The sequence below is a fragment of the Geotrypetes seraphini genome, chromosome 5 (assembly GCF_902459505.1).
Source record: "Geotrypetes seraphini chromosome 5, aGeoSer1.1, whole genome shotgun sequence".
Lineage (NCBI taxonomy): Eukaryota > Metazoa > Chordata > Amphibia > Gymnophiona > Dermophiidae > Geotrypetes > Geotrypetes seraphini.
In genome coordinates, this window is record NC_047088.1 from 111,233,603 (window position 1) to 111,246,513 (window position 12,911).

General features: G+C 46.5%; 1 long non-coding RNA gene across 3 annotated transcripts in view; it reads left to right on the forward strand.

The window, feature by feature from the left end:
* LOC117360822 overlaps positions 1-12,911 on the forward strand; it is an 88,019-nt gene that overhangs the window by 46,533 nt on the left and 28,575 nt on the right. Inside the window, exon 3 of one of the 3 annotated variants that reach the window (XR_004539526.1) lies at positions 8,432-8,563. The exons of 1 other annotated variant lie outside the window; for it this stretch is intronic. This is a non-coding gene — a long non-coding RNA (uncharacterized LOC117360822). Of the gene's footprint in view, positions 1-1,546; positions 1,750-8,431; positions 8,564-12,911 lie in introns of those variants that run through there. One more of the 3 variants, XR_004539528.1, reaches the window with a different exon arrangement.

The window sequence follows — 12,911 nt, forward strand, 5'->3', positions numbered from 1 at the left end:
AGAACAGGGATCTCAAAGTCCCTCTTTGAGGGCCGCAATCCAGTTGGGTTTTCAGGATTTCGCCCATGAATATGCATTAAGAACATAAGCAGTGCCTCCGCCGGGTCAGACCATAGGTCCATCCTGCCCGGCAGTCCGCTCCCGCGGCGGCCCAAACAGGTCACGACCTGTCTGAATCACCAGAAGGGGCTCCCTTGTCACCTTGGTTTCTCATTGAAGTCCAATCTTCCCATCGAAGTCCTAACCTTCCGGTCTTGCACATGCACGACCTGGTTGGGTTTCTATACTTATTACCTGGTTAGCTTTCTATACTTGTGTTACATCCCAGCTCCTCCCTCAGTATCCCACGATCCCTTTATCCCTCAGGAATCCGTCCAATCCCTGTTTGAATCCCTGTACAGTACTCTGCCTGATCACTTCCTCCGTAGCGCATTCCAAGTGTCCACGACTCTTTGGGTGAAAAAAAACTTCCTTGCATTTGTTTTGAACCTATCTCCCTTCAGTTTCTCCGAATGCCCCCTCGTACTTGTTGTCCCCTTCAGTCTGAAGAATCTGTCCCTATCCACCCTCTCTATGCCCCTCATGATCTTGAAGGTCTCTATCATATCTCCCCTGAGCCTCCTTTTTTCCAGAGAGAAGAGCCCCAGCTTATCCAACCTCTCGGCGTATGGGCAGTGTTCCAGCCCTTTTACCAGTTTCGTTGCTCTCCTTTGGACTCTCTCAAGTACCGCCATGTCCTTCTTGAGGTGCGGCGACCAATACTGAACGCAGTATTCCAGATGTGGACGCACCATCGCTCGATACAATGGCATGATGACTTCCCGCGTCCTGGTTGTTATGCCCCTCTTTATGATGCCCAGCATCCTGTTGGCTTTTTTCGAGGCTGCTGCGCACTGTGCAGATGGCTTCAGTGATGCATCCACCAGCACACCCAAGTCTCTCTCAAGTCTGCTGTCTCCCAACAATGCCCTCCCCCCCCCAATTTGTAGTTGAACAACGGGTTCTTTTTCCCTATATGCATGACCTTGCTTTTTTCCATGTTAAAGTGCATTTGCCATTTGTTTGCCCAGTCTTCCAGCTTGTCCAGGTCCCTTTGCAGGTCCTCACACTCCTCCCTGGACCTAACTCTGCCACACAGTTTGGTATGAAAAGCAGTGCATGCACATAGATCTCATGCATATTCATTGTGGAAATCCTGAAAACCCAACTGGATTGCGGCCCTCAAGGAGGGACTTTGAGACCCCTGATTTAGAATGTCTTAGTTTCTACTGACTGCTATAAGGGCAGTTCTTCCACTACTAAACAAAACTGATTGTAGCAAACTGCATTTTTTCCTACCAGAGATGCAATTGAAAAAAATTGAACCCAATTAAATTTTCTTCTCTCATTATCCTAATATGTTATACTAATATTTTCAATTCACTATAATGTGCAATGTTCCCTTATAATGAGTCATTTATTGGAATGAGTCATGCAAAAAAAAAAAAAATGAGGGCAAGAAAGAAAGAGAGACAAAGAAATAAATAAGGTTTTGGATTTCTGACAGGTACTATGACCTGGATTGGCCTCTTGGAAAGAGAAAACTGGGCCAGATGGACAATTGGTTTGACCCAGTAAGGCTGTTCTTATGTTAAAAAGGAGATAAATAAATGAATCAGAAAATGAAAAGATACCCGAAAAGGAAAGAAGGCTGAAGAACCACTCTACAGATGCTGTTCATACACATATACTCTAATTATCTTTTACATTTGCCCCTGGCAAGATGCTAGACTAAATGAAACTTTGGTCTGACTCAGTTAGATTGTTTTTATGCTTTTAGGAGAAGTGAATAAAATGAGATGGAAAAAGAGAGGAAAACGGAAGAGATTTGTGCTGATAAATGAGTTCACAGTGGCCTGAACCATACTTACAATTTCCATAAAAGGAAAGAATTGACTGACATGGTTGAGTCTTTGGGTGTGGGCTGGCTGTGTGTGTGTGTGCGCGCGCGCGTGGTTGGCAGTGGTGGGGGATGGGAGGGAAACCAGTTTCACAATTAGCACAGAATGCTCTCACTCAAGGCAGGATGTTGTGGTCACCCTTGTAACTTCTGTAATTCACCAACATGTAACTTATGATCTTCCATGTAAGAGAAAAAGCAAATTTGAAAGAAACACTTTAACAAATTGTTTTATTTTCATTTTGTCATTTACCAGTGATTAATACAATGGTAAAACAAAAAGGTCTATATTATAACAAAGTAATTTGAAACTTCTAGGAATGAGGGAGATTTAAGTTAGACCAGGCCTTCCATCCCCCTCCCCTGAAGCCAGTAAGCTTGAACCAGTCCCTCTCCTCCCAGAAACCAATAAACTGGGAACCATCCCACAAACTACACCCTCCTACCCCTGTAGGTCTCCCAGAGCCAGGTGTGGACCTTTTTATTCCTGATGTTCTTGCAGGGTCCTACAAGTAGGAGCGTTGCCAATCTGCTCCTGCCCATCCTTTTTCAAAAATGGCCACCTCAACTTCTAGTGACAGCCCCAAGAATGACTTAAGCCAGGAGTCCTCAAATCTACTCCTAGAGGTCCACAACTCAGCCTGGTTTTCAGGACCCCTGGGTTAACTGGGTACTTTTGCTGTCCTAACTTCATCTGCTTACTTAACCAGATAGCAGTGTGAATATTGCCACTAACCAGTTAAGTACTTGCTCCACCCAAGTTCAGTCCATGGCTCTCCTGCCTAGTTAAATCACTTTGAATATCGGGCTGTTCAAATCTAGGGATGAAATTATCAAGCCTTTTACCCAGTGGCATGCGGTCAGGGCCTTCAGGGTGTTCAGTGAAGACCCAGACTGCGGGCTCTCAGTGACTTCTCTTGCCTACCTTGAGCTGCGGGTTTCCAGCATCATCTCCTCCTTAAGTGCTGCTTCAGAGCATTGTGCTGGCATCAAGCCATCTAGGAATTCTCTACAGATGCTGAATCACTTGATGGCTCAAGGCTGACCAATCCTAGGCAGACTCTGCCTCCTTAGCATCCTGCAGTCATAGAGCACAGGAGGAGCTAGTGCAGTCAGGGGATTCAACTGGCAGAACTTCTGAATCTGCCTAACCAATCAAATTAAAAGAAACAAAAAAGCCTTGAGGAGATTCTCTCCAGGTACTGAATCCCCGAACAGCAGGACGCTAGTAAGGAGGAGCCAGAATGCTGCGCTGGTTCAGGAATGTGAATAGGACTGCCTGCTGATTGCATGTATCTTTTGATGGGGTTTTGACAGGGTGAGTGACAGTTTTTCACTTGGAACTCAGGTTTTCATGCCTCCTCCTGGACCTCTGGTTCTGGAAATAGTGCTGGGGTGTTGCAAAGCCCACGGGGCCCTTATTAATGACCTGGAAACAGGGACCAAGTGCGAAGTTATAAAATTTGCGGACGACACAAAACTCTCCAGCAAGGTTAGATCTGTTGTGGAATGTGAAGAACTTCAAAGGGACCTGAACAAGCTGAGTGAGTGGGCAAATAAATGGCAGATGAGCTTCATTGTAGAAAAATGTAAAGTCATGCACAAAGGGAAAGGATGGGGGGATGATATTGAGGGAAGGCAACCTAGAAAAGGACTTGGGGGTTTTGGTGGATAAAACAATGAAATAGTAGCACAATGCGCAGTGGCCTCAAAAAAGGCGAACAGAATGTTGGGCATTATCAAAAAAGGTATCACTACCAGAACCAAGGAAGTTATCCTCCCACTGTATAGGGCGATGGTGCGACCACATCTGGAATACTGCGTTTAGTTCTGGTCGCCGTACCTCAAGAAGGATATGGCGATACTCGAGAGGGTCCAGAGAAGATCAACAAAAATTATAAAGGGCATGGAAAGGTATAGAAAAGGTGGAGAGGGACAGATTTTTCAGACTGGCGGGGGCAACAAAAACTAGAGGACACTCAAACAAATTGAAGGGGGATAGGTTCAGAACTAATGCTAGGAAGTTCTTCACTCAGAGGGTGGTGGACACCTGGAATGCGCTTCCAGAGGAGGTGGTAGAGCAGAGAACGATTTTCAGTTTAAAAATGGGATTGGACGAGTTCCTGAAGGAAAAGGGGATTGAGGGGTACAATTAGAGGGTTACTGTACAGTACAAAACGCTTTAGAGTAATAGATCACTTACAGATCATTGACCTACGGGGCCGCCGCGGGAGCGGATTGCTGGGCATGATGGACCTATGGTCTGACTCGGCAGAGGCAATGCTTATGTTCTTATGTTCTTTCATTTCTCTGTATTGAGCCCCGTGGCAGTGTGCACATGTGTATTCGTGGCTGTAATCTATTTTTATCCCCCATCACAGTGGATGTTCCCAAACTGGCTTTATGCCTCTTCTGGCTTTATTTTATTATTTTCTGATTTGCTAAAGGCAGGATGCTCTTTCCAGAGTTTATTTTCTTCTATTAGAAGGTAGCTATAAAGTCTGCCAAATTGGGGGGTGGAATACTGCTAGTTGAAAAGGAAGAAATTTAGTTATTGCCTAGAAGCAGAGTGTGAGAATTGGGTTATGCTCTTAATAGAGAGAGATGTCCAGAATAAAACTAATGACTTAATCAATCAGAGTTTTCTTTATACTTAACAGAATTTTCTAAAAAAATGTTTATTTTTGGGAGGGGGCAGCATGCATGTCCAAAAAATTAATATGAGAACTTGGCCCTGATAGTTTATCCACATTACTTGATAGGAGAATTAGTTTGTTACATAGTCCTCATATTTCTGTCATTCCTCTAATAATTCAATAAGGACATAAGCAGTGCCTCTGATGGGTCAGACCAGATGTCCATCGTGCCCTGCAATCCGCTCACGTGGCGGCCCATCAGGTTCAGGACCTGTATGTTATTCCTCTAGCTAATCCCTTCTAATCCCTTTTCCTTCAGGAAATCATCTAATCCCTTCTTGAAACCCAATAGCGTACTATGTCCTATCACATCCTCTGGAAGCACATTCCAGGTGTCCACCACCCTTTCGGTGAAGAAGAACTTCCTAGCATTGGTTCTGAATCTGTCCCCTCTCAATTTTTTATGAACATATTGTATTGTTGGTGCCCCCAGATATTTTGTGAGATTGACTCAGATGGCTACAGAGGGTGGTTTTATACAGTAAAACCTTGGTTTGTGAGCATAATTTGTTCCAGAAACATGCTTGTAATCCAAAGCACTCAGATATCAAAGCAAATTTCCCCATAGGAAATAATGGAAATTCAGACGATTCGTTCCACAACCCAAAAACTGTAATACAAATTACTATATGTACTTGTATTGCAACAACTCGCTCATTAAGAACAGTCACTACACTCCTGCAGCATAAGAGAGAGAAGAACTATCGTCTCAGTTTTGATGATGTGACATGTGTATACTGTATGTACTCATATTCAGTGGCGTACCAAGTGGAGGGCGGGGGGGAGGGAGATCCGCCCCAGGTGCAGTATTAGGGGGGTGCACAGCCGGCCTGGTCCCTATCGCGCTCCCTCCCTCCTTACTGCCGCCCTTCTTACTTAAGGTGACCAACCGACCCGTTGTCCTGGCCCACCGCTTCAGAACGCCGAAATGTCCTGTTTTCAGGGACAGCATCCGGAAGCTGTGCGAGGGGACAAGGGATCGGCGATCACTTCCCCTCCAGCGCTAAAGCCTTCCTCCCTCTTTCCCTCCCTACAGCGCCAAAATGGTTGGGGGGGGGGGCTGTCAGGTCCAGAATCACCCTCCCTATTCTCAGGGCCGGCATTAGGGGATGGCAAGGGGGCCCCGCGATCCAGGCAGCTCACTTAGCAGCCATCAGCCCTGCTTTCGGCTGCGCCGGTAAAGCTAAACTGGACAGTATAAGCAAAGAGAGATGCGCGGGACTTTTCCACTTGCCTGCATCGCTCGAAGTTCTGTCACTCTCGATCCCGCCCCTCAAAAACAGGAAGTATCTTCAGAGGGGGTGGGATTGAGAGCGGCAGAACTTCGAGTGATGCAGGCAAGTGGGAAAGTCCCGCGGCGTCTCTCTTTGCTTTTACCATCCAGTTTTGCTTTACCGGTGCTGCCGAAGGCAGGGCTGATGGCAGCTAAGAATCACCTCCACTCTTGCAGCAGCACTGGAACACTCTGAGGGACTTCTATACCATTCAGGCTTATTAAGTTGGGGAAAAGAGAGGAGGTACTGAAATGGGATGTGGGAAGATGGTGGGTTGGCTGGCTCAGGAAAGGGAAGAAAGCTGCTAAATAAGATAAGGAAGAAAAAAAGGAACACAGGAAGATGCTGGACATGGAGGTTGTAGGGTGAAGGGAAAAAAACAGACATTATGTGAGTAGAAAGACAGGTGGGAGATGCTGGACATGGGGTGGATGCAATAAGAAGAAAAAGGAGGTTCTGAATATTGGAGTAGTAGGTAGATAGGGGGCATGCTGACACAGAAGGAGAGAGAAGGAAAAGGGAGAGAAACAAGAGATGCTAAGTCCATGGGAGGGAAGGAAAGGAGATACCAGACTATGCAGGGGGAGGGAGAGATGCCAGGGCATGGGGGGGGGGGGGAGGAGACAGATGCCAGACCATGGGAAAGGAAGGAAGGAGGGAGGGAGAGAAAGGAAAGAGAGGAGATGCCAGATAATGGAGAGGGAGGGGGAGTTGGAAGGAGAGGAGAAATATGCCAGGGCAAGGGGGAGAGACAGGAAACAAATGCCAGACCAGAGGGAGAAGAGGTGCCAGAGCATGGAGAGAAAGAGATGCCAGGGCATGGGGGAGGGAAGGAGATAGAGATGCCAGACCATGGGGTGGAGTGGGAAGGAAGGAAAGGAGAAGAGAGAGATTCCAGGGAGACAGAAAAATGGAGAGAGGGTGAGGCTGAAATGAATCATGTACAAAGGAGACAGTTTATGGAAGGAGCATAGAAAGAGGGAAGATACCATATGGAAGAGAGAGTGGACAGGGACACTGGTGGAAAGGCAGAAAGGGCAGAGAATGGAAGGGGCGAGGCAGAGGGTGAACAGTAGATGGAAGGGGTAGAGAGAGGGGGACAGACACTGAATGGACGTGTGGGGGAAAGGAGGGACAGACGCTGAATGGAAGTTTGGGGGATAGGAAGGACAGACGCTGAATGGAAGTGTGGAGGAGAGGAGGGACAAACACTGAATGGAAGTGGGGGGAGAGGAGGGACAGACACTGAATGAAAGTGTGGGAGAGAGGGGGGCAGACTGAATGGAAGTGGAGGGAGAGGGGGAGCAGATGCTAGAAGGAAGTGGGGAGGAGAAAGAAAAAAGGGCACGTGCTGGATTTAGGGAAGAGGATAGAGTTAGATACTGGAAGGGTTGAGGGAAAGAGGTGGCGAGCTTTGGTAGACATTAAAAAAGGAAATTGATGAGAGGGTAGTAAGAACGTAATCTAGATGATGCAGAAAATAAATTGAAAAGGAAAATAAGGGAAGAAAGGGATTTCAGAAGAGAGGTGTGGGAGAGGGAAGGAGAGGAGAGGAGAAAGATGCCAGACCAATGGGGGTGAAAGGAGAGATGGAAGGGGGAGGCATACAGTTTCTGGAAGGGGCATAGAAGGAGAGAAGATGCCATATAGGGGCAGAGAGATGGCAGACAGTGGATGGAAGGAAGAGAGTAACAAGAAGATGAGGAAAGCAGAAACCAGAGAAGACAAAGGTAGAACAAAAATTTTCTATTTATTTATTGCTTTAGGAGACGTGTCACTGTTTCTGTGGTATTGCATTGTATGCAGAGTCCAGCTTCTTGCTGGTTCAATTTAACCTTTGTCTATGTATTTTTATTTTATTCCCCCTTTTACAAAACTGTGGAGCGTTTTTTAGCGCTAGCCATGGTGGTAGCAGCTCTGATGCTCAGAATTCCATGAGCGTCAGAGCTGTTACTACCGTGGCTAAAATCCACACTTCAGTTTTGAAAAAGGGGGAGGGGTTAGTTTGTGATGACATTTCATACTAGGCGAAGGTGTTTTCTGTATTCTGTGTGTTCGAAAGACATGGTTTTTTGTTAGGATTGACAGTGTAGGATTGATCTGTACTAGTCTGGCTTGTTTAGTTTTACAATGGGTGTATTGATGTTGTGCTACTCACTGCACTATGTAAGATGCTGCCTTTTCCTAGGTACTCATGTGTGACGTGTGGCTTGTTACTAAAAATCATGTTTTTCGTAGAGATGGGGAGTGCCAAAAAATGATGGGCCCCGGGTGTCACATATGCTCATATTGCAAGACTTTGCTTGTTTAGAATGGTCACTACACTCTTGCAGCATCAGAGAGAGAACCATCGGCTCAGTTGTGATGCATGTATATTGTAGGTACTTGTATTGCAAGACATTGCTTGTATATCAAGTTAAAATTTAATTAAATGTTTTGCTTGTCTTGCAAAACACTTGCCAACCAAGTTACTTGCAATCCAAGATTTTACTTCCTACGTGTAACTCCCCTGTTTTTCCCAGGTGCTGGCAGAGAGCACATAAAGTTATTTTATTTGTTGAGGACCAGAGCAGGAGCCATCTTCCATGGTTGGACTCCACAACAAGCATGCACCAGACTTCCACTCGCACTCCCAGTGATGTTAGACCACACAAGTAAGTTGCTGAAATACTCAAACCTTTTATTTCACCTTGGAACACAGAAGAGGCAATACGCGTTAACAATAACAGTTTCTTTCAAGAACTACAAAATTATGTACAAAGTCCCAATCAGCTGTAAATAGTTCAGATACACTGAGATTCTCCTTGATGGATGGATCCTGCTGCAATTTCAAAAGTCCAGGTCTACTTTTGTGGGATAGACCTAAATTTGAGTTTAATTTGTGATCAGTTGGGTTGTTCTGCCCAAAAGACAAATTTTGCACCCAGAGCCAGGGCTAAGGACTTCTTTGGAGGTCGCAATTTTGAGATCACACTCCAGGAAGTCCAAAGGCTGGCTTGGGTTTTCACTTTATTCTTTAGTTTCTGGAAACTGCTGGAAACCAAAGGCAATTTCAAAGGTGCCTTAACTGTCTGTCTCCACCTTTCAGTTCCCTTGGAAACTCAGGTGCAGGCAGCTTAACACACACACATAGGTCAGAAGTTCACACTCATTTGTCACCTCCAACTGTAGAGCACTGCAAAACACAGTACAGTGGAACCTTGGTTTACGAGCATAATTCGTTCCAGAAGCATGCTTGTAAACCAAAATACTGGTATATCAAAGCGAGTTTCCCCATAGGAACTAATGGAAACTCGCTTGATTCGTTCCCACCCACCCCAATCCCCCGAGGCCAGCGGTGCTGCTCTACTCCCCTCCCAAGAACCGGCATTGCTCCCCACGCTCATGAAGGCCCCCCGCGTGATCCGCCATCCCCCCCACTTGTGTCGCCCCCCGCATGATCCACCATCCTCCTGCTCGTGGCCCCCCCCCCCCGTGATCTGGCACCCCTCCCCCCCCCCGCCGCAATCCGGTATTGCCCAGGCACCCACCCACCCGATCACATTCCTTACCCCCATTTGATACCGGCACCAGCACCAACGCACAGGACATGCCGGTACCAGTGCCAAATGGCCAGTGCCAGTTTACGAGTGCACCGGTTTGCAAGTGTTTTGCAAGACAAGCAAAACATTCATAATATTGGCGCCTCGGAAACCGAGTGTGCCTTGATTTACGAGTGCCCCCCCCCTGCGATCCGGCACCCCCCTCCGCTCACGTCGCACCCCCTCTGCTGTGATCTGGCATCCCCCAGGCACCCACCCACCCGATCACATTCCTTACCCCCATTTACCAATGCACAGGACATGCCGGTGCCGATGTCCGAAGAACTGCCTTCTTCTTTGCGTTGGGCCTTGAGCATCTGCGCATGCTCAAGGCCTTTGGGTTCCCGTTCTCTCCGAGATTCTTGGATCTCTGAGAATCTCGGAGAGAACGGGAACCCGAAGGCCTTGAGCATGCGCAGATGCTCAAGGCCCAGCGCATAGAAGAAGGCAGATCTTCGGACACCGGCACCGGCATGTCCTGTGCATTGGTAAATGGGGGTAAGAAATGTGATCGGGTGGGTTGGTGCCTGGGGGATGCTGGATCACGGCGGAGGGGGTGCGATGCAAGCGGAGGGGGGGTGTCGGATCGCAGGGGGGGGCGCTCATAAATCGAGGCACACTCAGTTTCCGAGGCGCCGATTTTGCGAATGTTTTGCTCGTCTTGCAAAACACTCGCAAACCAGTGCACTCGTAAACTGAGGTACCACTGTACTGATAATTTTTTTTTTTTAATTTATCAAGGTTTCATCATTATCATTTATACAAATAATAATAAAAGAAAGGAAGATTACAGAAAAGAAATATAGACTTCATAGAATATTTCACTAGCTCCTCAAGTCCACATAATTGAGAACATAAGAACATAAGCAATGCCTCTGCTGGGTCAGACCTGAGATCCATCTTGCCCAGCAGTCCGCTCATGCGGCGGCCCAACAGGTCCAGGACCTGAGTAGTAATCCTCTATTTATACCCTTCTATTCCCTTTTCCAGCAGGAAAATGTCCAATCCTCTCTTAAATCCCAGTACTGTATTCTGCCCTATAACGTCCTCTGGAAGCGCATTCCAAGTGTCCACCACACGTTGGGTAAAGAAGAACTTCCTAGCATTCGTTTTGAATCTGTCCCCTTTCAACTTTTCCGAATGCCCTCTTGTTCTTTTATTTTTTGAAAGTTTGAAGAATCTGTCCCTCTCTACTCTCTCTATGCCCCTCATGATCTTATAAGTCTCCTCTTCTCCAGGGAAAAGAGACCCAGTTTCTCCAATCTCTCAGCGTATGAAAGGTTTTCCATCCCTTTTATCAGACGTGTCGCTCTTCTCTGAACTCTCTCGAGTAACGCCATATCCTTCTTAAGGTATGGCGACCAAAACTGGACGCAGTATTCCAGGTGTGGGCGCACCATCGCCCGATACAGCGGCAGGATAACTTCTTTTGTCCTGGTTGTAATACCCTTCTTGATTATACCTAGCATTCTATTCGCTCTCTTAGCAGCTGCTGCGCACTGTGCCGTCGGCTTCATTGACCTGTCCACCATTATCCCCAAGTCCCTCTCTTGGGTACTCTCATTCAATAACATCCCTCCCATCGTATAGTTGTACCTCAGGTTTCTGCTTCCCACATGCAATACTTTACATTTCTCAACGTTGAACTTCATTTGCCATTTTGTCGCCCATTCCCCTAGTTTGTTCAAGTCTCTTTGCAATTCCTCACTATCCTCTTTAGTCCGAGCTCCCCTAAATAGTTTGGTGTCATCTGCAAATTTTATTATCTCACACTTCGTCCCTGTTTCTAGATCATTTATGAATATATTAAATAACAGCAGCCCGAGCACCGAGCCCTGTGGAACACCACTCGTGACCCTCCTCCAGTCAGAGTAGTGGCCCTTCAACCCTACCCTTTGTTTCTTGCCTGCCAACCAGTTTCTGATCCATCTATGTACGTCTCCGTCCACCCCATGGTTCTTCAGTTTCCGGAGTAATCGTTCATGAGGCACCTTGTCAAAGGCTTTTTGGAAATCAAGGTATATGATGTCTATGGGGTCACCTCTGTCCATCTGTTTGTTAATTCCTTCGAAGAAGTGTAGTAAGTTGGTTAGGCACGATTTCCCCCTGCAGAAACCATGTTGGCTGGTTATCAAAAGTTTGTTTCTTTCCAAGTGATCATCGATGTTTTCTTTTATCAGTGCTTCTGCCATTTTTCCCGGAACCGAGGTCAGACTCACCGGTCTGTAGTTTCCCGGGTCACCTCTTGATCCCTTTTTAAAGATGGGTGTGATGTTGGCCGTCTTCCAATCCTCCGGGATCACGCCTGTTTTCAGGGATAGGTTGCATATTTGCTGCAGTAGTTCTGCTATCTCCTCCTTTAGTTCCTTCAGAACCCTTGGATGGATTCCGTCCGGACCTGGAGATTTGTCAATTTTTAGTTTATCTATCTGCCTGCGTACATCTTCAAGGCTCACTTCCATGAATGTTAATTTTTCTGCTTGATTTCCATTGAAGAATTGCTCAGGTTCCGGTATGTTGGTTGTGAATTCGTTCGTAAATACAGACGAAAAGAACATGTTCAGTTTTTCCTCGACTTCTTTCTCCTCCTTCACTACTCCCTTCCTGACTCCATCATTCAGCGGTCCCACCTCCTCCCTAGCTGGCTGTTTCCCTTTAACATATCTGAAGAACGGTTTGAAATTTCGAGCCTCCCTGGCTAACCTCTCTTCATACTCTCTTTTGGCTTTTCGAACCACATGGTGTCATTGTTTTTGATACTTCCTGTGCTCTATCCAGTTCCCTTCAGTTTTGTCCTTTTTCCATCTCCTGAATGAATTTTTCTTATTACTTATCGCTTCCTTCACTATTTTAGTCATCCATATCGGGTCCTTTATTCGACTCTTTTTGCTCCCCTTTCTGAATCTGGGGATGTACAGATTTTGCGCCTCGCTCACCGTGTCCTTGAAAAAAGACCAGGCATGTTCTACCATCCTCCATTTCTTGGAAGTGTTCCTAAGTTTCTTCCTTACCATTTTCCTCATTGCTTCATAGTTTCCTTTTCTGAAGTTGAAAGTTGTTGCCATGGTTCTCTTTCCTTTTGGTATTCCTGCTTCAACCTTGAACTTGATCATGTTATGGTCACTGTTTCCCAACGGTCCCACTACTTCCACTTCCTTTGCAGGTCCCATTAACCCATTTAGGATTAGATCCAAAGTGGCATTTCCTCTCGTCGGTTCTCTAACAAGCTGCTCCATGAAGCAATCTTGTGTAGCCTCCAGGAATTCTGTTTCCCTAGTGCATTTTGAGTTTCCAAGACTCCAGTCTATCCCGGGGTAGTTGAAGTCTCCCATAATAACTGTGCAACCGTTTTTGCATTCTTGTTTCATCTCGGCTTCCATTTCTTTATCGATATCTCCGGTTTGCCCGGGTGGACGATAGT